Source organism: Sus scrofa, chromosome 4 (assembly GCF_054392235.1).
Source record: "Sus scrofa isolate SSC_HxYL_T2T_F1_AM1 chromosome 4, Sscrofa_HxYL_maternal_Yorkshire_Landrace_v2.0, whole genome shotgun sequence".
Lineage (NCBI taxonomy): Eukaryota > Metazoa > Chordata > Mammalia > Artiodactyla > Suidae > Sus > Sus scrofa.
In genome coordinates, this window is record NC_139386.1 from 126,225,739 (window position 1) to 126,249,842 (window position 24,104).

The 24,104-nt window shown below is 44.5% G+C and overlaps 1 long non-coding RNA gene across 4 annotated transcripts in view; it reads left to right on the forward strand.

Annotated features, from left to right (window-relative positions):
* The window catches only part of LOC146404238 (uncharacterized), a 93,028-nt gene that overhangs the window by 64,190 nt on the left and 4,734 nt on the right, over window positions 1-24,104 (forward strand). The window contains exon 3 of one of the 4 annotated variants that reach the window (XR_014844698.1): window positions 20,578-23,606. The exons of 1 other annotated variant lie outside the window; for it this stretch is intronic. This is a non-coding gene — a long non-coding RNA (uncharacterized LOC146404238). Of the gene's footprint in view, window positions 1-18,799; window positions 23,607-24,104 lie in introns of those variants that run through there. 2 more of the 4 variants (XR_014844701.1, XR_014844696.1) reach the window with 2 other exon arrangements.

Consider the following 24,104-nt stretch of genomic DNA (forward strand, 5'->3'; position numbering starts at 1 on the left):
CAGTGTGTCCCAGGGCAGCTTTTGGACTTAGGGGGTGTTAAGGCAGCCTGCCTACTAGTGGGTGGGGCTGTGTCCCTGCCCATTTAGTTGCTTGGCCTGAGGCATCCCAATCCTGGTGCCAACAGCTTGGCCAGGGTCTCTGTGCTAATAAACTAGAAGGAGGATTCCAAAATGGTACTTGCCAGCACTAGTGTCCTTATGGTAGAACAAACTCCCTAAACTAGCTGCCACCAATGTCTACATCCCCAGGATGCCTCCTGCCTCTCTGGGAGACTCTCCAAGATCAGAAAGTAGGTCCCAGGCTTCTTTCAAATTACTGCTTCTTCCCTGGGTCCCAGAGTGTGTGAGATTTTCTGTGCAATGAATTAAGGATCCAGTGTGGTTACTGCTGTGGCTCAGGTCACTGCTGTGACATGGGTACGACCTCTGGCCTGGGAACTTCCTCCACATGCTGCACAGGTGGGACCCCCCCAAAAATACCCCAAAACATCAAATCAAAAAAAGAGTAGATTCTCTCTTTCCCATAGTGCTCTGGGTCTCCTTAAACTGAGGCACCATGGCCTTGAAAGTCAAATGTTCTGGGGGCTTACTTCCTACTGCAGGGGAGCCTAATATGGAGCTCAGACCCCTTGATCCTTGGGGAAAATGTCTACAATTATAATTAACCTCCCATTTTGGGGTTGCCTTCCCAGGAGTGTGGGTCTTGACTATATTGTGACTTTGCTCCTCTACCCGTCTCATGAGTCCTTCTTTTATATATTTAGTTGTGGATCTTTTCTGCAAATTCTGGTCTTTCTCATAAATAGGTGCTCTGTAAATAGTTGTGACTTTGGTGTGCCTGTGAGAGGAGATGAGCTCTGCATTTTCCTACTCTGACATCTTGGCCCAAATCTCAATTCAGTGTCTTTACATTAGAGACCTTAATCCACTACCTTTAAGATAATTATTGATAGGTAAGAGCTCACTATTACCATTTTGTTAGATAATGGTTTTGCAAGACCAGAGTGGAGTTCCCAGCGAGTGGTCCACAATGCTGGGGAGCTGAACTTCCACCCCGAGCTCTCTTTTCCCATTGGAGGAAATGTACACTCTGGGGAGACCTCTTGGCAGGGTGCTACACTGGCCTGAGGGAGGTGCAATAAGGTCAGCATGTAGCCACTCCTCTTATTCTAATACACTCTCTCCTGGTCTCTGTAGTGCAAGGTGATGCTTCAGCCTCTCTCCTGTGTTCTAGGAATCTCTCCGTGGTGTCTTGCCCATGAAAAGTGGTTTTTTGTTTCCTTGGGAGGGAGAGCGAAGTCATGAATGACCCGTGTCACCATCTTAGTGATGTCACAGCATAACTTTACTTCTCTGAATTTCAGTTTCCTTTCTGCAAAATGGGAATGAAATCCACCTTGTAATGAAAATATTATATGAGAATGGATGGGAAACCATCAAATGCCATTCAAGTGTTGGCTCTTATTAATAAGCAGGAAAAGCAGGCTATAGGGTGAAGGGGAAAATATAAGGATATGAGCAGAAGTATTAACTTTTGAGGTGGATTGTTGGGTGGAGAAAGTCTTTGAGGTGCTTCTGGAAAGACATGAGATACTGGGGGGAAAAAGGTATAATCTTGTGGATAAGAGCAATGCTTCAGACCAGATTGTCTCACCTTGGACTTGAATCCACTACTTACTATCAATGTGATTTCCCTGAGCCCCACTTTCCTGATTTGTAAAGTGAAGAAATACAGAGTTATTTCTTAATAAGTGTTAAATGAGTTAATATACCTGAAGTTATTTTAAAATACTCAGTAAATATTTGGTATTTGATGAAGCATTAAATGTTATTTATCATAGCTATAGAAAAATAATCCTAATATTTCTCTGGAGTTTGGTAGTTAAAAATAAATTGATACTTTACCACTAAGATGAATCATTCTAAAAAATAATTTTGCAATGGATGTGTATACATGTATAACTGAATTACTTTGTTGTATAGAAGAAATTATCACAACATTGTAAATCAACTATACATCAATAAAACTTTAAAAAAAGAAAAAAAGAATTTCGTAAATATTACTACTAAGAGCTATCTAATATTGTTTTAAAACATGTTTTTATTAACAATTTTAAGGATTTTTTTCACATTTATTTATAAAATAGTAAAACCTGAAACACTATGACCATTCACTGTTTTATAGTCTTAAAGATCCAATGATACAAATTTCTTATCCTTTCAAACATATTGTACAGAACAAGACATCATCCAAAGAAGTTGCAGATATTTATGTTAAAAACTTTTAAAATCTTTAAAAAGACAAATATTTGCTAAAGAAGTAAATATTTGCCTTAAAGCTAAAATTTTATACTTTTTTACGTATTGTAATGGTAATCTCTCTCTCTCTCCTCCTTTTCCCTTAATTGACAAGGATACCTTTTCACAGAGGTAGTGCACTTGAAGAGACCTTCCCGATGACAACTCCCTTTCAGCCAGGGTGCCCTGGTGTATGTCACCCCTACTTTAGCTTCGCGAAAGCATTTTCTTCACTGAGAAGGGGTTGCTTTGGCAAATGGTTTAGTCTATCTGATAAGTAATGAAATCGAACTCACTCTTCTTTAAAAGCACAGGATCCTGAGGAAGCAAGTAGGCTGCGGTTCCCATACCTTCAAATACACTGAAAGAGAATATTAAAAGATGTGTTATCTGACCCCCAGCAGGGGCAGAACTGCAGTTTCCTCCCCAGTCTTCATTTCACAGCTTCTGCACAGAGCCATCTCTGTGTACATTAGGGAATTAACCTGGGCTGAAAGGCTGGACCTGATTGGCTTAAGTTTAATCCCAGCCCATTGAACGTTCAGGGTACCTGTACTAATTCTAACCAATAAGACAAAAGGTTTGCAAGAATCTTCAGAGACGGTTTTCCTTCACTCTCAAAAGAGCCATCTCACCAATTTGGTTCCATTGCTACTGGCAGCCATCCAGCTGCCATATTGAGAAGGAGCTAAATCAATTTTGAATTAACTTTATATTACTTACAGACAAACATGGACTAACAGATGTAGAGGGTATGTTATACAAAACTATATTTCAGGTTACTAGGTTTTTTTATAGTTAAAGGGATTCTGAAAGAGAAAGCAGTGTTAAAAGTAGTAGAATAGAATTAGGCAAAACTGGATGTTAGTTTCGACTGTACCACTTACAAACTCTGGGCCCTTGGGAAAAATACTAAACATGTCAGTCAGTTTCCTCATCTGAGATGTCTACCCTATTTCAACTGAAGATAAATATGCTTACCCCCAAACAAGGGATTCTTATTAAAGGAGAATTGCAGAGCAATGTAAAAAATTTTTGCTTTTTTCATGCTTTTCCTCGAAACAGTTATCTCTATTCATGTTTCAGTCAGAAATGCACAGAAACTTCTTTCAGGTGAAAGTCTATACACCATGCACTAATTTAAATACATTTCTAGCAGGACAGGATTTTGCGAAGCGGCAAGGTGGCTGTGAGTGGAATGCTGTAGGCACGATCCTCACTAAATTACATGGTATGAAAAAGTAAAGGATATTTCAGACAAAATAAATCATGTTGGTGGATTTCAATTTGTCTCTGTAATTAACATTCAAGAGGGCTTCATTAGGTGATTATGTTATCCCTGTGAAACATTACTTGGTTAAAAATGTAATTCTGAAACTGTAATGCATCACCTGAATGTTCTGGGCGGATGGGGTTACTTTCCTCTAGGACCTCAAGGAACTTGGAAGACATGTATTCACTTCCTTTGCTTCTGTGAGTCAGGTCAGGATTTTTGTTGTATGGATGAAATCTAAGGCTCGTGGAGTGTTTGGGAGACCTGGTGTTGACAACCCACTGGCTTCCAACACGGAAAGGGAGGTGATTATATCCAGGCATTTACATCCATTTCTTATCAATCTACTGTCCTGTGCTCAGTGTGACTAGTATAGAATGAAACAGGTACAAAAAGATACCTTTCTAAATAATCAGATTTGGGCTGAACTGCGTCCTCCTAAAATCCAGTGTTGGTGTCCTAACCTCCCAGTACTTTAGAATAAGAGTCTGTTTGAAGATAGGGCCTTTAAAGAGGTTATTTAGTTTTTAATTTCATTTTATGGGGTAGGCCCTCATCCCATACAATCGATGTCCTTATAAAGGGAGGCAACTGGGACCCAAACACTTGCAGAGGGAAGACCGCGTGCAAATACGGAAGACAGACAGACATCCACAAGCTAAAGAGAGGCCTGTGGAGAAACTAACCCCGCCCGCTTTTGATCTCAGACTTCCAGCCTCCAGACCTGTGAGGAAGTGAATGGGTATTGTTTCAACCACCTGGTCTGTGGCACTTTGTGAGAGCAGCCCTGGCACACGAAACAAATCCTACAGGAGTTTGGATCCTAGAGCAGAGAAAGTTGTATATTGCAAACTGCCCTCTCCCTGGGTGTTGGTGGTCTTAAATCCTCATAACTGCTAGGACTTAGGCAGGAGACCAGCACGCTGGGCCTCCTCTTTGGACCTGAGCAAGCCTTAAAGATCTGAACTCAGAAGACATTGCCTGGGAGACCTGCTGTGGCTCAGCAGGTTAAGAACCTGACCAATAACCATGAGGACATGGGTTCAATCCCTGGCCCCGCTCACTGGGTTAAGAATCCGGTGTTGCCGTGAGCTGTGGTGTAGGTTGCAGACACGGCTCAGATACTGCATGGCTGTAGCTGTGGTGTAGACCAGCAACGGCAGCTCCAATCCGACCCCGACCTTGGGAACTTCCATATGCTCTGGGTGCAGCCCTAAAAAAGACAAAAAAAAAAAAAAAAGATTACACAGCTAATGAATTTCAATTCTGCTGGAAATCATACCAGGGAATCTTACCCCAGAACTTGTATTCTAAACTGCCTCCCTCTAAGAAAAGAGTCCAGGGAGTTCCCGTCGTGGCGCAGTGGTTAACGAATCCGACTAGGAACCATGAGGTTGCGGGTTCGGTCCCTGCCCTTGCTCAGTGGGTTAACGGTCCGGCGTTGCCGTGAGCTGTGGTGTAGGTTGCAGACGTGGCTCGGATCCAGCGTTGCTGTGGCTCTGGCGTAGGCTGGTGGCTACAGCTCCGATTCAACCCCTAGCCTGGGAACCTCCATATGCCGCGGGAGCGGCCCAAGAAATAGCAACAACAAAAAGACAAAAGACAAAAAAAAAAAAGAGTCCAACGCTAGTACATTTCTATTAATATATTGAGTGACAAAAGAGTGGTGCCAGCAACACCTTCCAGAGTTTCCCTGGAGAAACCTCGCTGTTTCAGCAAGGAAAGACCCTGGAGGGAATGAGGCCTCCTTTGTAGAAGGACGACAAGGCACGCTAGCTTTGGGCCCCGAGGAAGCACAATGCTATCCCTCCCCAAAGAATTCCATTCCTCTCATGAATAGACCCATGCTATTTTAAAATGTCTTTGGTTATTATTATGTTAATTCTTATATTGATTAATAACATTTAATCGTTATTTTTAAAATTTGTGGACATTTGTCTTCTCTCTTCTCTATTAGTGCCTGCATAATATCCTAGGGTTTGCCTCCTAGCCCAAAAATATTTACATTTGCTACTTTACAGAAAAAGTTGGCTGGCCTCGGCTCTAGAGTATTAAAGTGTGCAAACAAATTTGGGGGGTCGGGAAGATGATTTCAACCATTAATGTTAACCTTTCTCTCTCTTTTTTTTTTTGGGGGGGGTCTTTTTTGTCTTTTTCTAGGGCCACACCTGTGGCATATGGAAGTTCCCAGGCTAGGGGTCTAATTGGAGCTGTAACTGCCAGCCTATGCCAGAGCCACAGCAACACGGGATCCGAGCCACATCTGCGACCTACACCACAGGTCACAGCAACGCTGGATCCTTAACCCACTGAGCGAGGCCAGGGATTGAACCTGCAACCTCATGGGTCGTCGGATTCGTTAACCACTGCGCCACGACGGAAACCCCTAACCTTTCTCTTCTTTATTAGCAAGTTGTTGTCAGTAAAATTAGGTACACTTCAGCTCTCATGAGGCTAATTATATTTTAATTTTGGATACTTCATTTTCAGTTTAAGAAGTGATTATCGTTTGAATGACAGAAATAAAAATGCCTTTTGAATGATGACAAAATGCAGTAAATGAGTTGCAAAGAAGCATCATACAGTGATTGTTTTATTTATATTTTGTTTCTATGACTATGGTCTGTGCAGTGGTAACTGATAACTTTCTTTAGACATAAAGGTAAAGATGAGTTCCCACTGTGGCTGACTAGTATCCATAAGGTGGATGCGGGTTTGATCCCTGGCCCTACTCAGTGGGTTGAGGATCCTGCGTTGCCATGAGCTGCGGTATAGGTCGCAGACACGGTTCAGATCTGGCGATGCTGTGGCTGTGGGGTAGGCTAGCAGCTGTAGCTCCGGTTAGACCCCAAGCCTGGGAACTTCCATAGGCTGCTACAGGTGCGGCGCTAAAAAGCAAAAAAAAAAAAAAAAAAAAGGTAAAGATGAGATCAATCTTAATGAAAAGTGCCATGGACCCAAGACAGATATGCTACACCTTCTATTTGGATTTTAGTTTATTATGTTGCTTATTTATTTATCCGCATACCCCCATATGAAAATTTCTCATAAAAACATAATCTCATGATCTGCATAAAAACATTGCCACTATTCGTGTGAAATTAAATGTGATTTAGAAACTGAGCATGAGAAATTCTTATTAGTTTTGCTAGGTACTTATGTTTTTTAAAAAGGATGCATATGATCCAATGGGCTGGGAATTTTTAGTCCTGAGTTCTTTTTCAGTTTGACCTGAGCCTATCAAAATGGTCAAAATCTGTTCCACTGAAATGCTAACACATTGCCATTTCTCTAAGTGTTGAAAACTGGATTCAGAATTTTTACACAACTGTACTATTTTAGTGACTCTGCTCTCACCATATTTGGTAGCGCATAAAACACCTCAAGAGGCAAATTCTGGCAAAATCAAAAGCCTGGGTGTTCTCTCATCTCTTCAAACTCAACACGGGCGAAATGCAGTCCAAACAACTTGCCAAGCTAATGAATTATCTTCCTGTCTGGTGTTGTTTCTGAAAAAGAGTACTAAAATTCACTTCAGGAATAAAACTTCATAATCTTCCATTTTTTTTCTTCTATGGCTTCAACCACTAATCAGTCACAAAAATTGTAAACATTTATCATGGACCTGCTGCAGACTTTAACATCTCAGGGCTTCACATATACATATTACTTCTAATTGTCATCATAATCTGGCAACGTAGTTTCTATCATTTGATTTTAAAAAAGAAAACTCAGCCTTGCATGTATGGATCTACTGAATACTAGAGTCTAGATTAAAATCGAATATTCTGATTGCAGGGCCCTGATCTTCCCAAGGGTTACTAATTTTTTCTTCACAAAAGTTCTCCTATTGTTCTGTTCCTTTCCCTTTGCAACTTCTGCACCAGCTGGTTCAGGGCGATCATTTTCCTTTATCAGCCTCGCAAACTCCAGTTTCTCCCCATTCAATCATCTGCACTCCCATTGTTACTGATCTTTCAATACTCTGAATGGGAGAGAGAGAGCTCTTTGAAAATTTCCCTAATTGACTCACAGAACCTCTCTTTTTGAACCTTTGTTGTTCTAATATTAGTTTCATAATATTAGTCTAAGGTAAGGATTAATTTGTCCATGTATGATCATTTTGCTATCTTTTTTCCTATTCGAGTCAAAGATTTGAGCAGACAGGAATTGATACCCAGTAAATATGACTGATCATATGGAAATTCAACACATTTCTTCCTGCTCCCTTAAAGAATGTGTATGGTTGTTTGTTTCTTCTTTTCTAAATAGTTGCTTTCCCCTGCCCGAAAGTCAGCAAGGCATTGAAGGCGATACAATAGCAGAAGGACCTTCCCGTGAGAAAACTTGTTCTAAGGGTGTCTGCCTAGCAAGAGAGGACAATTCGGCTTCTCCTAGGGAGACCCGTGCCTCATTTTGAATAGCATTCAAATGACTGTCTCTGCTAAATCTTCCATCCTATCGCTGTCTTTGTTAAAGTCAGGACTCCAGGGAGTTCAAGGTGAGGTTTTATCCACGTGGTAAAACACTCTGCCCCCTCTTGTATTTTCAAAGATTGCTTTGTATTGTCTACACAGCTCAAAATAGCTCTGTCCTTCTTTGCTGCGGCATTGCGCCGTGAACTCCTATTCAATTTGTTATCCACGATCCTCCCCCAAATCTCACTCAGCGTGACAGCTTCCTGAGTAATATCCCCATAATTTGAATCGGTGCTAAGAGTTATTTTCTCTCAGGTGCATATATTATCTTGCATGTCTTTATATTAAACCGCATCTCACTTTTGTTCAACCAGTGCCCTGAATTATCTGTATCCTGCTGGGTTTGTAATATGTCATCATCTTTATCTCCCCCACCTGCACGCTTTGTGCTATTTGCAAATTTGGTCACTATCGCATTGACCTTCTCTTCAAGGTCAGTTGTCTAAGGGATTGGACGGTGATGGTGGGCCAGGCTCACACCCAGACGGGATGAGCACACAGGACCCACATCCTGTGCTATCCTGGTGATAACCTCCCTTTGTATCCTCTTTGTAAGCCATTCCAGTTTATCCACCAACTCGCATTGTTCTCCAGACAATACTTATCTAATCTCTCAGTTAGTTGTGTGTGATCCGGAGTCAAGAGCCCTGGGAAAAAGAGAAAAGCAGCAGGACTATTGTGAGCGCCAAGGTGGAAAGGGCAAAGTGAAATACAATGTCCAAACTTTTTTTTAACCTCTCAATGCAGATATTATAAGGAGGAAAACCATTTAGTTAAGAGCCAAAGGCCATTTTAGCCACCATTTCTTATGTTGAGCGTTTTAACCCTACTCTTCTTTTTAACCCAACATGGGTATTTTCTTTTCTCAGAGGTCCCTCGTGGGACTTAACGTGAAGCTATGATTTATAGGTCATTTCCAAATGCGTTTCCCTGTGGTTACCTCTTTATCGCAGGTGTATTTCAAATTGTTTATTTAATTTGCAGATCCAGCTCAAATGCTCTTCCCCTGCTGTGGTTGGATTCCCCTGTCTGTGTTTTTGGAGAGTAGCAGCTAATGTCTGATCGGGAAGTCTTGGGAAGCAGAGCTCCGGCCTGGGGTCGGTGGCTGGAGGGGTAGAGAGAACGGGCTGTAATTAGAGACGGCTGTGGCCTCAATTCAGTTCTTCTTTATTCTTATTTCTCCTCTGCCATGGGGACTCTTGATGCTATTTGTCATTAAGGTGGATTTTGTAGGATCTTTCAAATTTTATTTTACTGTAATTGTATTTTTTCCCTTTCAGGTTTATTGAGACGTAATGGACATAGAGCGCTAAGTTTAAGGTGAATAGTGTGATGGCTTGACTTACATATATTGTGAAGTGATCACCACAAGTTTCATTAACATCCTTCCTATCACACAGCTACAGAAAAAATGTTTTTTTTTTTCCCCTATGATAATAACTTTCAGGATCTTTTCCTTTTCAACTTTGAAATATGCCATGCAGCAGGGTTGACTAGAGTCAATAGGTTATACGTGACATACTCACTGCTTACTTATCTCAGGACTGGAAGTTTGTACCTCTGAACACCTTCATTCAATCCCTCCATCTCTCACCCTCTACCTCTGGTAACCACAAACCTCCTCTCTTTTTCTATGAGTTTGGGAGATTTTTTTTTGGAGGCGGAGGGGGAGAGGTTTGTTTTCGATTTCACATACAAGGAAGACCATACCATATTTGTTCTCTGACTTCTTTCACTCAGCATAGTGCCTCCAGGGTCCAGTGATGTCCCAAATGGTAGGATTTCCTTCTTAATGGCTGAATAGAATTCCGGAGTATACATATACATATTTTCTTTATTCGTTTATCTATTGATGAACAGTTAGGTTGTTTTCATGTCTTGGCTATTGTTAATAATGCTGCAATGAGCATGAGAGGTGCAAATATCTCTTCAGCATAGTGATTCCTTTGGCTAAATACCCAGGAGTAGAATTGCTGGTTCCATTTTTAATTTTTTGCGGAACTTCCTTACTGTTTTGTATAGTGGCTACACCACTTTACAATCCTGCAGGATCTACATCTTTGTAGCACTTGTTAATCTCTTGTCTTTTTTCTTTTTCCTTTTCTTTTTTTTTTCTTTTTTTTTTTTTTTTTGGCCACTCTGTAGCACATGGAGTTCCTGGGCCAGGGATCAGATCCAAGCCACACTTGCAACCTACACAGCAGCTGTGGCGATGACAGATCCTTTAAACCACGGTGTGGTGGGAATCGAACCTGTGTCCTAGAGCTGCAGAGATACCGCCAATCCCATTGCACCACCACAGGAACCCCTAATCTCTTGTCTTTTGGATGATAGCCATTCTAACAGGTAGGAGATGACATCTCATGCTGGTTGTGATTTGCAGTATCTTGGTGATGCTGAGCACATTTGCACAGATCTACTGGCCATTTGAATATCTTCTGTGGAAAAATGTCTATTCAGCTTATTTGCTCATTTTTAATTGGATCGTTTGGGTTTTGCTGTTAGGCTTCAAAGCCCCTCCAAGGAGATTAAACCCAAGGCCTCTGGCCTAGACAAGAATGACCAAATCCTTATCATCCCACTACCCTTTCCCCACCCTGAGCAACCTGGCCGGCCTCTTCCTACTCCCTACCAGGGAAAGGAGGCAGCCCTCTCCTCACCTCGCCTCTCTAATCTGTTCCTGGTGCAGATAAGGCATCCTGCCCACGACCAATCAAAATATGCCCCATACAGAGACCAACCAACACTCAGCCCTTAGCGTGCACAGTGGGCCTGGGCAGGAAGAATCAGGTCCCCACTCAGGTCTGAAGCTTGGGGATAGAAGGAAAACCCAGCTGTAGGACTGGGCCAGTCCTACTCCCAGTTCTCCCAGGGCAGCCTGCTCTTTCTCGGAGAGTGTATTTTCACGTTAATAAACTTTCTGTAATGCGCCTGCCAGGTCACTGCTTGGCTGTGGCAGGCCAGGACGGAAAGAAAGGCAGCCCTAACGTTACTCTTCTGATTTTTAGTATTTTTATTTTATTTTTTTACAACCGCATAAACTTTTGTGTTTGCTTTTGAAAGTTTTCTGTTTTTTAATTACTCAATGAATTTTAATACGTTTATAGTTCTACAACAATCATCACAACCCAGTTTTACAGCTTTTCCCTCCCAAACCCTCGGTGCATCCCCCCACCCCGCAACCTGTCTCCTTTGGAAACTGTAAGTTCTTCAAAGTCTGCAAGTCAGTATCTGTTCTGCAAAGTTCATTGTGTTCTTTTTTTTTTTTTTTTTTTTTAGTATTTGCTAGTATTTTTAATCTCTATGGATTTTAATATCATCATCCTAATCTATGATTTTTGACAAAAGAAGCGAAATGGCTCTTATTTCTGTCTTTATTCCCCCTTTACCTCTCTGGCATCTCCACAAGCAGTCTTTTGCTTTAGACTTTTGAAAAACTGTTTTAGCTAGACATGCATCCCTAAGTGAAAGCTATCAACATACCTATTATAGCCAGAGAAATGGAGGAATTTCTCAGCAGGCGACACAAAATTTCAATTCCTTCTACTCTAGAACTTGGAACAACCTGGAATCAGTGTCAGTTCACTCTCAGAAAGCTTTCTGCTCCATTTTAGACTCCAGAAATCACAGTTGTAAAAAACAACAATCTACCCTCTGAAGCCGTGGTTCTCACCCATGGGAGAGTTTGCTTCCCAGGGGACAGCTGGCAACGTCTGGAGGCCTTTTGGTTGTCGCAGCTTGGGAGAGTGTTACTGGTACCCAGTCGGCAGGACCAGCAATGCTGTGTGACATCTTTCAATACACAGGACGGGCCCACACCTTGAAATGTCAGTAATGTTCAGGATGAGAAACCCCGGTCTAATATCTTGACAGCACCACACTCCTCCAAAAAAAGGAAGCACCCAGTGAGATAAGGAAAGTGGCTCTGCCTATCTTGGTTCCCTAAAGCACAGCTCAGTGCTTTGCGGCAAACTCGTGGTGTGCTTCCCCAACACATATTCCCTCTCTCCATCCATCTCTAGTTTGTCTGTTAATCCAAGTTCAGACCCCAATGGAAAAAATAGATGCCACCTCTCAACTTAGTCACAACCCTTTCTTAGCACTAGAGCCTCATTAAGAGTCCTTTGAGTTCCATTTTCCTGGGTGTGGGACCTCTTACAAAAATCGTCTCGTTTCCCTTTCTCCCTTCTGGCTCCCATGGAAGGTTTGGGGTTTTATGGCATTCTTGGACAAAAGTTCCCTAACCTGTCATGACGGCTGTTCAAATAATATCTCATAAGGGATGCCGGGGCCTGGTTGGTGAAGAAAGAGGGAGGAGGAAGAGAATGACAGGACAGGACAGGAGGAGGGAGAAAAGAAAGAGAAGGACTGCTGGATCAGACCGAACATTTCATTTCCTTCTTAGCTGGCAATTAATTCGCAGAGTTCCTTTTTTCTAGCCAAGCGCAGCAGGCATCAAGTCACCCTCTTGGTCGTCTCACACCTTCACGGTGGGTCTGCTCCCTAATTAATTTTCTACCGCATGCAGATAGACACTTACCAGCTATCTGATGAGAGATGCTGGTGGCACTTTGCTTAATGCTGCTGAGCAGTCACAGCCACCGACCTCTCCCAGGAGCCCAGCATCGTGCCCCGTGGTCCGATGTCCCAGCGGCACGCCCAGTAGACAGGGCGACCTGGGATGCAGCGCCAGAAGGGGCGGCTGGTGCCACCAGGAAGGAGGTGCTGTCCTGCTGCTCCCTCCTCCTGTGACCCACTGGCTTCCTTTTCTTTCTCCTGGGAAAGCAGAACTTTTGCTTCCTGTCGTCTCCTGACAGCCACTGACATCTCCTCCTGTGACACAGCCCTGCATCTTTTAGTGGCCTCTTTAAGTGTTATTTGCAAATTTAACCAGACGCCACAAAGATAAAGAATTGTGATGGGTGTTAAGCTCCATGTTTGGACAGTGTAGCCCTGAGAGATCTTGTACATTCCATAAGCCAGAATCAGAGCCAGAATTTGCAGTGGTCCAAGAGATAGAGATGATGGATCTCATATTCCAGATAAGGGTATCATGTTTTGGCCAAGCAAACTTCCTTGTTCCCTGCTGTTCTGATTTTAGGAAGCTAGGCATTTAACAAAAGTGACCTCTGCCTCCATTCTCCACTATTACTGCATGGATAGGCTATGGGCCACTGCACAGATCTGGAGTGGTGCATAATCTATAAATGTACAGATATCACATATGCCACTCTTTTCTCTGAACCAGATTCTAGGGCATGATGCAATTCCCTGAGCACATATGACTGTCGGTTTTGTGCCAGGCACCACACAGCGGTGAACCCAACAAAGTGAAACATAATCCATCCGTTACTAAGGGCTGTCAGCGAATCAGGTGCTACGCTGAGTCTTTTACAGACTTGCCATCGTTAACTCTTATAATAACCTGCTCAAGAAGGAACTTTTTCTACAAAATGATGCACAACTTATTTACAAAACAGACACAGACTCAAAGATTTCAAATTTAACATAGGGTTACCTAAGCGGAAACGTGGGGCAGGGGGCAAGAGATAAGTTAGGAAGTTGGGATTAACATATACATACTACTATGTATAAAACAGATAAGTAACAAGGACCTACTATATAGCACAGGGAAATCTACTCAATATTCTGTAATGCCCCATATGGGAAAAGAATCTGAAAAGCAATGGATATATGTAGATGTATAACTGAATCACTTTCCTGTCCACCTGAAACTAGCTCAACATTGTAAGTCAACTATACGCCAATCCGACTTAAAAATAAATAAAATCTTAAAAATAAAAAGCAAGAGCCCCTTCCTTTCCCAAGGAGAGTCATCTGAAGTTTCATAAGAAGGCTATCAACATTGAGTTGAAGACTTGTATGGGTTGGGATCTCTGTCTATAGCTCGTGCTGTGAAATACGCTTGATTTTATTATTTTGTTAATCCAGCTTTTATCTTACACATGCCCCTTCTGCCAGATAGTGGATTCTTCTCCTTAGTCCGTGTGGGGTTGCAGCCACCTCTGAGGAATGTTTGTAATACCTCGGTGCTGTGGGGGAAGGGGTCCTGGCAGCTCTGAAGGGCAGGTCCATGCAGGTCCCCCCTCCCCAGGTCATCTCTCACTTTCAGTTAGAGGACACTTCCAACCTACACATTCCTCCAGCAACTTTCTTCCTGCTGTCCCTGCTGCTGCCCTTTGGGAAACTGTGGTGCTATAATCCTATGGCACTTTCCTGCATGACACCATCCAGAGATGCCACAGCTCCCAGGAGTGGGGCTCCTGCATGGGGCTCCAGGGCCTCTGCTGAGATGGACCACACACCACCCCGTCTCTGAGTAGATTCTCCCAGGGGTGAGGGTGGGGGGTTGCAGCCCCACCCCGTGCCCTCCATCACACACCCTTCTCTGAGAGACCTGTTTCTCCTGGCCTCTCCCCTGATGCTCCCTCCTTCCGCATTTCTGCTGCAAAGCCTTCCTCTCCAGATCATAGAGGATTCCTCTCTGGCGGCTTCATCCGGGAGGAAAGAAAACTGCTTTTATGCCTTATTATTTTCTGAAACCTGTGGCCTCTCTTCCCCTGAGAAAATCAAGAGGCAAGGATGGACTTTTTTGTCTTTTGTTTTACTGATTTATGTGAAGGAAAGAATAGTTCCTGGGACAACTTATTTCTGAGAATAAATGCCCTCACTGACTGAACAAGGAGAAGCCAGAGAGTAAACAGGAGAGAGGTGAGAGGCTATACTCACTATTTTAAAAGAGTAGGAATCATTCAAGTAGACGAGGAAGGGATCGCAGGCTGAGGGAACCTAATGCATAAGAAATAACTGGAAGACCAAGTGGCAGGGGGTTCGGAATGGATGAGAGGCAGCCTGTAAGGTGAAGGATGAGGTTGGTTTGGGGGGCAGTGGGGAATCAGGGACAGGAGATATTATCAAGGGCTTTCAAGCGAGGAGGTGGTTTTCAACTGAATGTATGCCTTTCCTCCAAATTCTTGAAGCCCCAAGCCCTCGTGTGACAGTGTTTAGAGGTGGACTTTTGGGAGGTAACTAGGTTTAGATGAGGTTATGAGGGTGGATTAGCGCCCTTATAGGAAGAGAACCAGAGCTTCCTCTCTGGGCCACGTGAGAGCTTCGTAAGCAGGCAGCCAACTGCAAGACAGCTCTCAGCAGGACCCAACAATGCTGGCACCTCAGGGTGCAGGACCTCAAACCTCCAGCCCCCCAGAACTATTGTTGAACCCACCCAGTCTGTGGTCCTTTATTACAGCATCCTGAGCTAAGACAGAGGCAATGAAGAACTGTGTTTAGCCAGCGACCTATGCTGCAGCTGTGGCCATGCCACATCCTTTTTACCCACAGGCACCGGGCAGGGGATCAGACCCACACCTCTGCCGGGACCAGAGCCGCTGCAGTCAGATTCCTAACCCACTGTGCCACGGCAGGAACTCTCCTACTCCTTTAAGTTCCATGTTGTGTTTATCTTCTTCACAAATGTCGGTGGTAGTTTTTAGACCCTTTTATTTTAAATGATGTTTATGATCCCCAATTTGACTTTGCAAATGAAAGAAATTGAAATGTAGCAAATACCTAATCAGGATATGGTTTGTTTAAACGGAATTTGAGTGCCTGAGTGCTTGGATTAGTCAAGGGGAGATTTTTCTCAGTATTGTGTCCTAATTTTTAATTAAAAACCGACACCCTGATTAGCTGCCTACCACATGAACTTAACTAATTCTGAGAGGGTGTAGATAGCATTACAAAGGAATTGCTGAGGAGGGATCCCCGAAGTCTATGCATGGCTTAGAGCAGATGTAACGCATGGATCTTCTTTCTTTTTCTTTTTTGGAAATTTGGTTTTATTATCCAATTTATAATATTCTTATCTAAAAGAGCTGATCTGTGGAAAGGGGCTGAATCAGACTGTTCTTCCTACAAAGAGGGGCAGTTTTTAAATTTCTGTTAAGAGATGGCTACAGGAGTGCCCATCGTGGCTCAGTGGTTAACGAATCCGACTAGGAACCATGAGGTTGCAGGTTCGATCCCTGGCCTTGCTCAGTGGGTTAAGGATCCAGCGTTGCCGTGAGCTGGGGTGTAGGTTGCAGATGTGGATCGGATCCCGAGTTGCTGTGGCTCTGGTGTAGGCCAGCGGCTACAGCTCCGATCCGACCCCCAGCCTGGGAACCTCCATATGCTTCGGGAGTGGCCCAAGAAATGGCAAAAAGACAAAAAAAAAAAAAAAAAAAAAAGAATTACATGTAAACTGTCCCCAATCTGATCCTTGCCAGACCCTCTACTCTAGGTAGAACCACGAGAGTGTGGTGCACTTATAAAGGCCATCTGTTACGTAAGTTACAGTGGAAAAAATTGGAAAGCCATTGGTCTGGTGTCACCCAAATCAAAAACAGTCTATACTCAGAGTCCAGGTTGTTTTTTCTCAAGGCAGCCAGGCCCAAATCCAGGTCAAACAGAGACCCTCAGGGGCCACACCCACTTCTTGACCTAGATAATAAATACGGAGACAAAGAAAAAGGTGGCATGATTCTTAAAACATGAAAGGCCGCTTGGCTTTTCCTCTGGCTTTGATGAACTGCATGGATAATTTTCTTTAATCAAGTTCCAGGGTCTGAGAAAAGCAACTCAAAGCAAACAGAGTCTGAAGACAGGCTAACAGATTAATGGAAAGGTTGAAGACGTGAGAGAGAGCAGAGCATGAGATAAAGTGAATAAATAACTAAAGTAACCGCTGGACTTTTCCTAATAGCCTCCTGGGCTGTACCTTGGCTCTTGGTTGATTGGGCACCAGGACATGGCAAATACACAGGAATTTAATTACCCCTGAAGGACGGGCTCTAAATGGCCATGTTCTGAGAATTTATAATGTTCTTCTAAAGTCTTTGGACTCCTAGTTCTAAAACCACATACGGTGTCCCCAATCAATTAGATACACGATGTCTACTGTGTTTTCGTGATGGGTCAGGGTGGTGGCTATATCAAAGGGAGAAGGGGGGTGAGTTTGGCATGACTGACCCTTAATTGAACAAGGTCGGTTCGGATCCATCGCGCTTCCTTTTCTCAGTACTTGTAAGCATTTTTTTTTTTTTTTTTTTTGTCTTTTTGTTGTTGTTGTTGTTGCTATTTCTTGGGCCGCTCCCACGGCATATGGAGGTTCCCAGGCTAGGGGTCGAATCGGAGCTGTAGCCACCGGCCTACGCCAGAGCCACAGCAACGCGGGATCCGAGCCGCGTCTGCGACCTACACCACAGCTCACAGCAACACTGGATCGTTAACCCACTGAGCAAGGGCAGGGACCGAACCCGCAACCTCAGGGTTCCTAGTCGGATTCGTTAACCACTGCACCACAACAGGAACTCCCTGGTAAGCATTTTTAAGGAAGGGAATCTAGTCTCAAACATCACCCTCCATTGTCATTAAATTCATCTGCTTCGAGTGGGAAAAACTTGACACTTACTCCTCTCCTTCTCTTATTCATTTGTTTATTTTTGACCACTGCAGTGACAATGCTGGGTCCTTAACCCACTGAGCTACACGGGGAACTCTGCCTCCTTTTATTTTCAAAAACCTAGACTATCCTTTAGTGCAACTAGAGATTCTCACACTAAGTGAAATAAGTCAGAAAGAGCAAGACCAGTACCACATGGTACCACTTCTATGTGGAATCTCAAATATGGCACAAATGAAGCCATCTACAGAACAGAAACAGACTCAAAGACGTGGAGAACAGACTTGTGGTTGCCAAGGGGGAGGGGAGGGAGTGGGGTGGACAGGGTGCTTGGAGTTAGTAGATGCAGGCTATGACATTTAGAATGGAGAAGCAATGACGTCCTACTGTATAGCACTGGGGACGATATGCAATCTCTTGGGATAGACCATGGTAGGAGATAATATAAGAAATGGAATATATACATATATATGTGTGTGTGTGCATGTGTAATTGGGTCACTTTTCTGTACAGCAGAAATTGGCACAACATTGTAAATCAACTGTATTTTAATATATATAGATAGAGTATGTACATCCACTATGCTTTAATATATCTATATTAAAGACTATTGCTTCAGTTTGGATACCTATCCAAGACGCCTCAAAACCCACTAAGTAGCAGTTGAAGGTTGTTCCTCTAGGTTCTGAGTTATCTGAAATAAAGTTTTCCACACGGGATGCCTCAAATTTTCCTTCTCTCAGGGCTTAGTTCCCTCTTACCTGTGTCTCATGTCACATTTTCTGCTAAATTTTGAGTTTCATGATTTTCTCCTGCATGTCTCTCGCGGGTAGACCCAAGACACTGATTCTTTGCTTTCTTAACGTTTGGAGAGAGAAAATTGTCAATCGAACAATCAAGGATGTACGTGAAGCATGTATTTCTTCTTCTAGATCAGAAGTAACCTAAAGGTTTAGACTCTACTTGTAATTTCCCCTCCTGTCTCTAATAAAATCCATGGTGTATGCACAGTTCCTGTACAGAAGAGATTCTCAATAAATGCCGAATTTTCTCTATTTTATAGAGTTGAGTGGAAGTGGGAAGTGTCAAGGGAGATTGGCCCAATTGTTCAGATGATGAGTCCAAGTTCTTCCTGGCCTTGTCCGGGATGGTCAAGGGTACTGTAGGCTCCTGAAGAGTTCTGGTTCAGACCACTGAGGGGAAGAAGAGTCTCTTTTTTCCAAATGAAGTCCTCTAATCGCAACATGTTCAGTAAAGTATATGCCCTCTCAATTCCCTTTCATGTAGGAATGAAGTAGGTGCAGAATTTGTGCAGAAAAATCCCTCATAATCTCCAGCAGAAATCCTCGTGGGGCCACTTTCATTCTCCCTCCAGCAGTCATTGCTTCTTCCAACGGTGCGCAAAGCTTATCCCTAAGGTTCGACAAATCTGCAAAGTTAAGTTAGATGTTATTCTCTAAAGGTGCTTCCATTCCTAAAAGCCTACACGTCCATAAGGAACTGGAAACTGTTTTTTGTTGCTCAAGGAAATGCTGAGAGTCTCTGCTAATGGGAACTCTCCCGGCTGGCACTGTGTTCATGGCTTTGTCGGCAGCCGGGTCTGGGGAACACACAGGCATGCGTGTAGAATGTCATTCTCTCATGGGTGACTTACAAGCACCTCAAAGGCCAAACGTCCAAAACCCAACTCATTTCCTTCCCAGCAAGCCCACTCCCTCTCCTGCATTCCCATCCCAGTAACTGGCACCTTCAACCACCAAGACACTCCAAAGAGAGATGTGACTTCTATGTCTGAGGTTTCCAGCTCTCTGGCTACCAACGCCACGTCCTCTCTAAGGCAGTGAGTCACTGGATCCCGCATGTTCTTTCCACTTAATCTCTGTCTTCTGTCCACTTGAACACTCTCCCACCTGGTAACTTGACAGCCTCCTAAGAACAGTCTGACCTACAGTTACCCCATATTCCCCACAACTCCGCTGGAGCATTGCTTCCTCCAGGCAGGCTTCCTGAACTCAGCAGTCTGACTTCAGTGCCCTTTATGGGTACATCGGTCAGGGCTCTCACCTCCTGGGCCCTCATCGCTTCCATCCCCTGCTGAGTTCCTTTAGTGCAGGCACCATGGCTTTTTAGTCCCAACATCCATGAGAATATTTTTAGACTGAATGGATAAGTGAGATGGTTCTTATTTTGAGATTCCTCTTCCTATAGACTCTTGCTAGTAACTAAAGTCTTTTCTGTTAGAAAAAAAACCTCTGCTTCCTTTAAGGGCAAGAGTCTATGGCCTTCGGTGGTGCCGGAAGGACAGCCTGCGAGTTAACCCCCGGTGTGCAGACTGGGGGCCGCCTGTCTCCCATGCACATTCCTGAACTCTCAGTGGCAGCATCAAGGCCAGAGGAACCTCTCTTTAGTGGGAAGAAAGGAGAGAGTGCCCGGAGTTGGGAAAGAGCCCAGGCCCTCGTCCAGTAATACTCCTCTCATGAGAGTTTCCTAATAGAGGAAAGAAAGTGTCCTGGGGGGCATCTTTGCCAGGAAGGGCAGAAAGGAACAGGAAAGCGAAGGCATCAGAATTAACCCATGGGAAGGCACAAAATGGGCTGGGGAGATGGTTGCTATGCAGCCGTGCTTAATGGAGGTAAGGCGGCCAGTCCCCAACTTGACAGAGTAAGAACCAGATGAGGGGGAAAAGCCAAAGCTGGCCCCACCCCCTTGCACACACATGCATACACATGCATGCACACACACACTCAGCTGCTCACTCACCTGGCATCTTGAGGCTACAGGTAAGGATGGTGAGCTGGAAGACCTTGCCTATGGATGCAGCAAGGAGAAATGGTCCTTTTTGGAGAAACAGTAGAAGCAGGTGCTGGGAGGCCCTACCTGACACATGGCTCCCCAGGGTTTCTTGTCTGGACCACCAAATCCTTTTCTCAGAGTCCAGTGACTGATGTGTCTGGCTGCCATCAGATGAGCATCCACTCCCTACCAGCCACGTGATGAGTATCTTCTGGCAAAGTTGATCCCCCCTGGGACAAATCCCTTTGATCAGAAATTTCGTTTTGTTTCAGTTCATGGAGACAGATCACAGTGAGGCTTCTGAGAGTCAATAAGAAAACCTTAATAGATTTCCTCTCGCTGGGGAGGCCGCACCAGTGTTTTAATCATCCTGTGGCTGCTTAATTAACATTGGTTGGCATTATTTCTGCTACTGTTAGCAAAATGTAAATATTTAAATGGCATGCATTTTTCATGGAGCCAGGGAACGGTGAGCACAGAACTGGAGGCAAAGATCTGGCCGCATCTTCATCTCAGCTCTCAGAAAAGAGCCCCTTCAGCTTTGGGCAGCTGTCTTAACGTCCTGACTTTTCTACCTCGGGAGAAAAGAGAGCGCGAATGCAAACACTTCTCAAGGGGGTTATAAAGATGAAGCACCAACCATCCAGAAAAAATTCCTTGGAGGATGAAAAATGGGCCAAGGTAGCATTTCTGCCTGTAAGCGAAAGGGGTGGACAGAGAGAGGACGTGAAGAGACCCTGGATCCCAGATGGACGTGATGCTACCTGCTCTGCTTTTGCTGTGTTTTAGCAGCTCAGGGAGCCACATGTTCCGTCCATATGCTCACAGGCCGTGGGGAGCAAAAGAATATTCAAGAGAATAAGCTGGATAACGCCAAAACTGAAGCCGTTCACCGAGAAGCCGTTTATTTCAAACCACAGTGAGTGCCCAGAAAAATCCATTAAGTCTATTCCCATCCCAGCCTTTTGGCTCAAGCCTCGAGACACAAACTGTCTGTACGTCGGGAAAAGAGAACCTGCAGAAAGAAGAGTTTTAAATGTCGCAAAGGGAACTCATCGTTCGTGTCAGTCTATGAGAAGAGGGGTGGTTTTTTTGGCCACACCCAAGACATGTGGAAGTTCCTGGGCCAGGGTTCGAACCCCCACCACTGCAGTAACCAGAGCCACGGCAGTGACAAGGCTGGATTCTTAACCCGGAGCCACAAGGGGACTCTTGAGCATCTTTAACGTCTGATGAGACTGCATGGAAACTGGTCTTTCTTCAGTGGACTCCAGCCGTTCCTTGGAGCTCACGTGATGCTGTGTTTACGTGAGCAAGGACCCATGGCTAAAGGCTGTGGGAAGATGAAAGGGGGTGGAAGGTGCAGTCTGGAAAAATTACCTTCATCCTAAGTCCATTTTCATCCCTTCTTCCATGTTTAATGAAGCTGCTTCCTAGGGAAGTGCTAGGTTTTACGAGGGAGGCTGTAGGAGGTGGGAAGATGACAAAACGAGGGGGTGTATTTCTAGCCCCACCCCTGAACTGCAGTGATGGAACCTCTGTTTCCAAACCCGTGAAACAGGGATCCTCTAGAGGCTTCCAGTAGAGTGAGGCATGTGCAGGCTTCAGATTTTCTGGGGTGAATTCCCCTGTAGCTGATGCACCTGGGATGAGTAACTGCTTTGTTTCCTAACCAGTAAAGCAGACATGTGAGCACAGAGAGGATTCCATGAAGACGAAACGCTAATCTGTGTCAATCACCCAGAACTGGCAGGGGCCCACAGTTAGTGGTTAGCTGCCATGCTCATGCCATCTTCATCATCCCCCAGACTACCTGGCACCTGTGTAAAGCATAAACGGGTGCAGATGTTCATTGCAAACTAAAAGGAACTGCATGGAGCTAAGTTATAATTACTTTGAATAAAAAGTCCGGTCCTGAAAGCCTGCGATATCCCAGACAACAAAAGCCATATAAGTGGCCCTCAGAGCGAGGTAGCAACTGCCACACACAGCTCAGGAGGTTCTTCTTGGATCAGCAGATTGGAGAGCTGCTTTTTGCAGCCCTGATGTTGTATGCACACAAGTTCGTTCACCCATCTGTGCCCAGGTGTCCTCTTCTCTCCAGAGTGCCATGGCTTTAGCTGCCTTGCCCAGTGATCTGCACAGGCCAGGCTGCAGCTTGTGTCCTGGGAGAGGGGAGTGTTGCCTGTGCAGAAAGCCTGCAGGGAGTTCAGGAGGTAGAGGAGGAGGCCAAGGCCTGGTGAAACGTGGGAGAGAAACATGGGGTCTGCAAGCCCAGAGCTGCCTTCCCAGCAGCAGACAACGGGGCAGGCACTGCAGACCCAGAACAAAGACCAAGGTCGAGGGAGGACCAGGAATCCCAAGTAGGAAGGAAAGACTGACATGGCAGACTGCCCTCTTTATGGGCACAAGGGCTACAATTCTCAGTCTGTCAGCTCAGGTGAGGGTGAAATGACTGTGTCTCCCTCTTGCTCAACTAATTAGTGAGCCCCTATTTCTAAAGAGGTGGAGGTGCCCTCTGGCCATCCTCGTCTCAGTGTTTGTGACTCTTCTCGCTGCCACCTGCAGGAGCTGCCCAAACGCTCCCTGATTAAGGACGCCTCTCCTGATCCTACCATATAGAATAGTGCTGGCAACTCTAGTCCCATCTGTCTCTGGCTTGTCCGGCTTTATTTTCTTCCCCATGGCACGTGTCGCATTTGACTTACATTCTGATTCATTATCTTCCCTGCTCGAATGGAAGCCCCATGAGGACTTGGTTGAGAATGGAGCCCACCTATGTCTATACAGCATTCATGACCGTAGACCACCTGTCAGCCTGACTTAGTTGTTACAGAAAATATTTGCCCAGAAAAGGCACAACCGTGAGCCAGCCAGTAACTTCCCTGTCTACTTCAGGAAATTCCCTCCAAACCATTTCTCAAAGACAGTGACCTGGACACTTGGCTCATCAGCCATGGTTTACTCGGCAAGACTCATTTTAAGACTCTCACTTCTCCCGGTTGGCCACTCCTGACTGATGATGTCAAAATCTCTCTCCAGCTCCATTCAGCTCCCCACTTTGGAAGACCCTCCTTAAACTACGTGACCTCACACCCCACAGTGCTCTAATGTCCTGCTTTCAACCTCTTTCTGAGACACTCTTAAAACCCCATCAAGGTCAAGTTTGTGTTCTCCTTTACCTCAGCTCGTTCTGATAAATTGACCTTTGCTTTATTAGCTGTCTGGGGATGTTTGGGGGAAAATCAACATGGTTTTGTTTAATTCTTTATTTACCATGCCTACATCAATAATAGAAAAATAATAGGTGCTTTGTGAGAATGTGCGGAATGGATGAACGCACAAGGGAATGGTTCCTGTGGTTCCTGAAGTTTGTGGAAGGGGATTATGCATTGGCACCTGGCCTGTGGCACAGGTTCTCAGTCCAGACTGGCATCGCTTATGACATCAGTCATTCCTTAGTATCCTTGGCTCCTGAAGGATGCTGGTGGGTCATTCCTTTGTTCTTCTCTGCACTGGCTCCTTCACCTCCTCATGGCATTCTCTGTATAGCAATCATTCTGCTGCTTCATGCCACATATAAGCAGTTTAAAAAAAAAAAAAAAAACTCACTAGGACTTTCATAGCCCTTTCTCCATCTTTTGGCCAATTTAACGCATGGGAAACAGTCAAATGCATTTGACTGCCATGTGCCATGCTGGTTGTTAGTTGTAAGCCCACCCCGCCAAGCATGCAAGCTGTGTCTTCTACTCCCAGACAACCCCCCACATCTCTACTTGGGAGACTGGAAGTTGCCAAC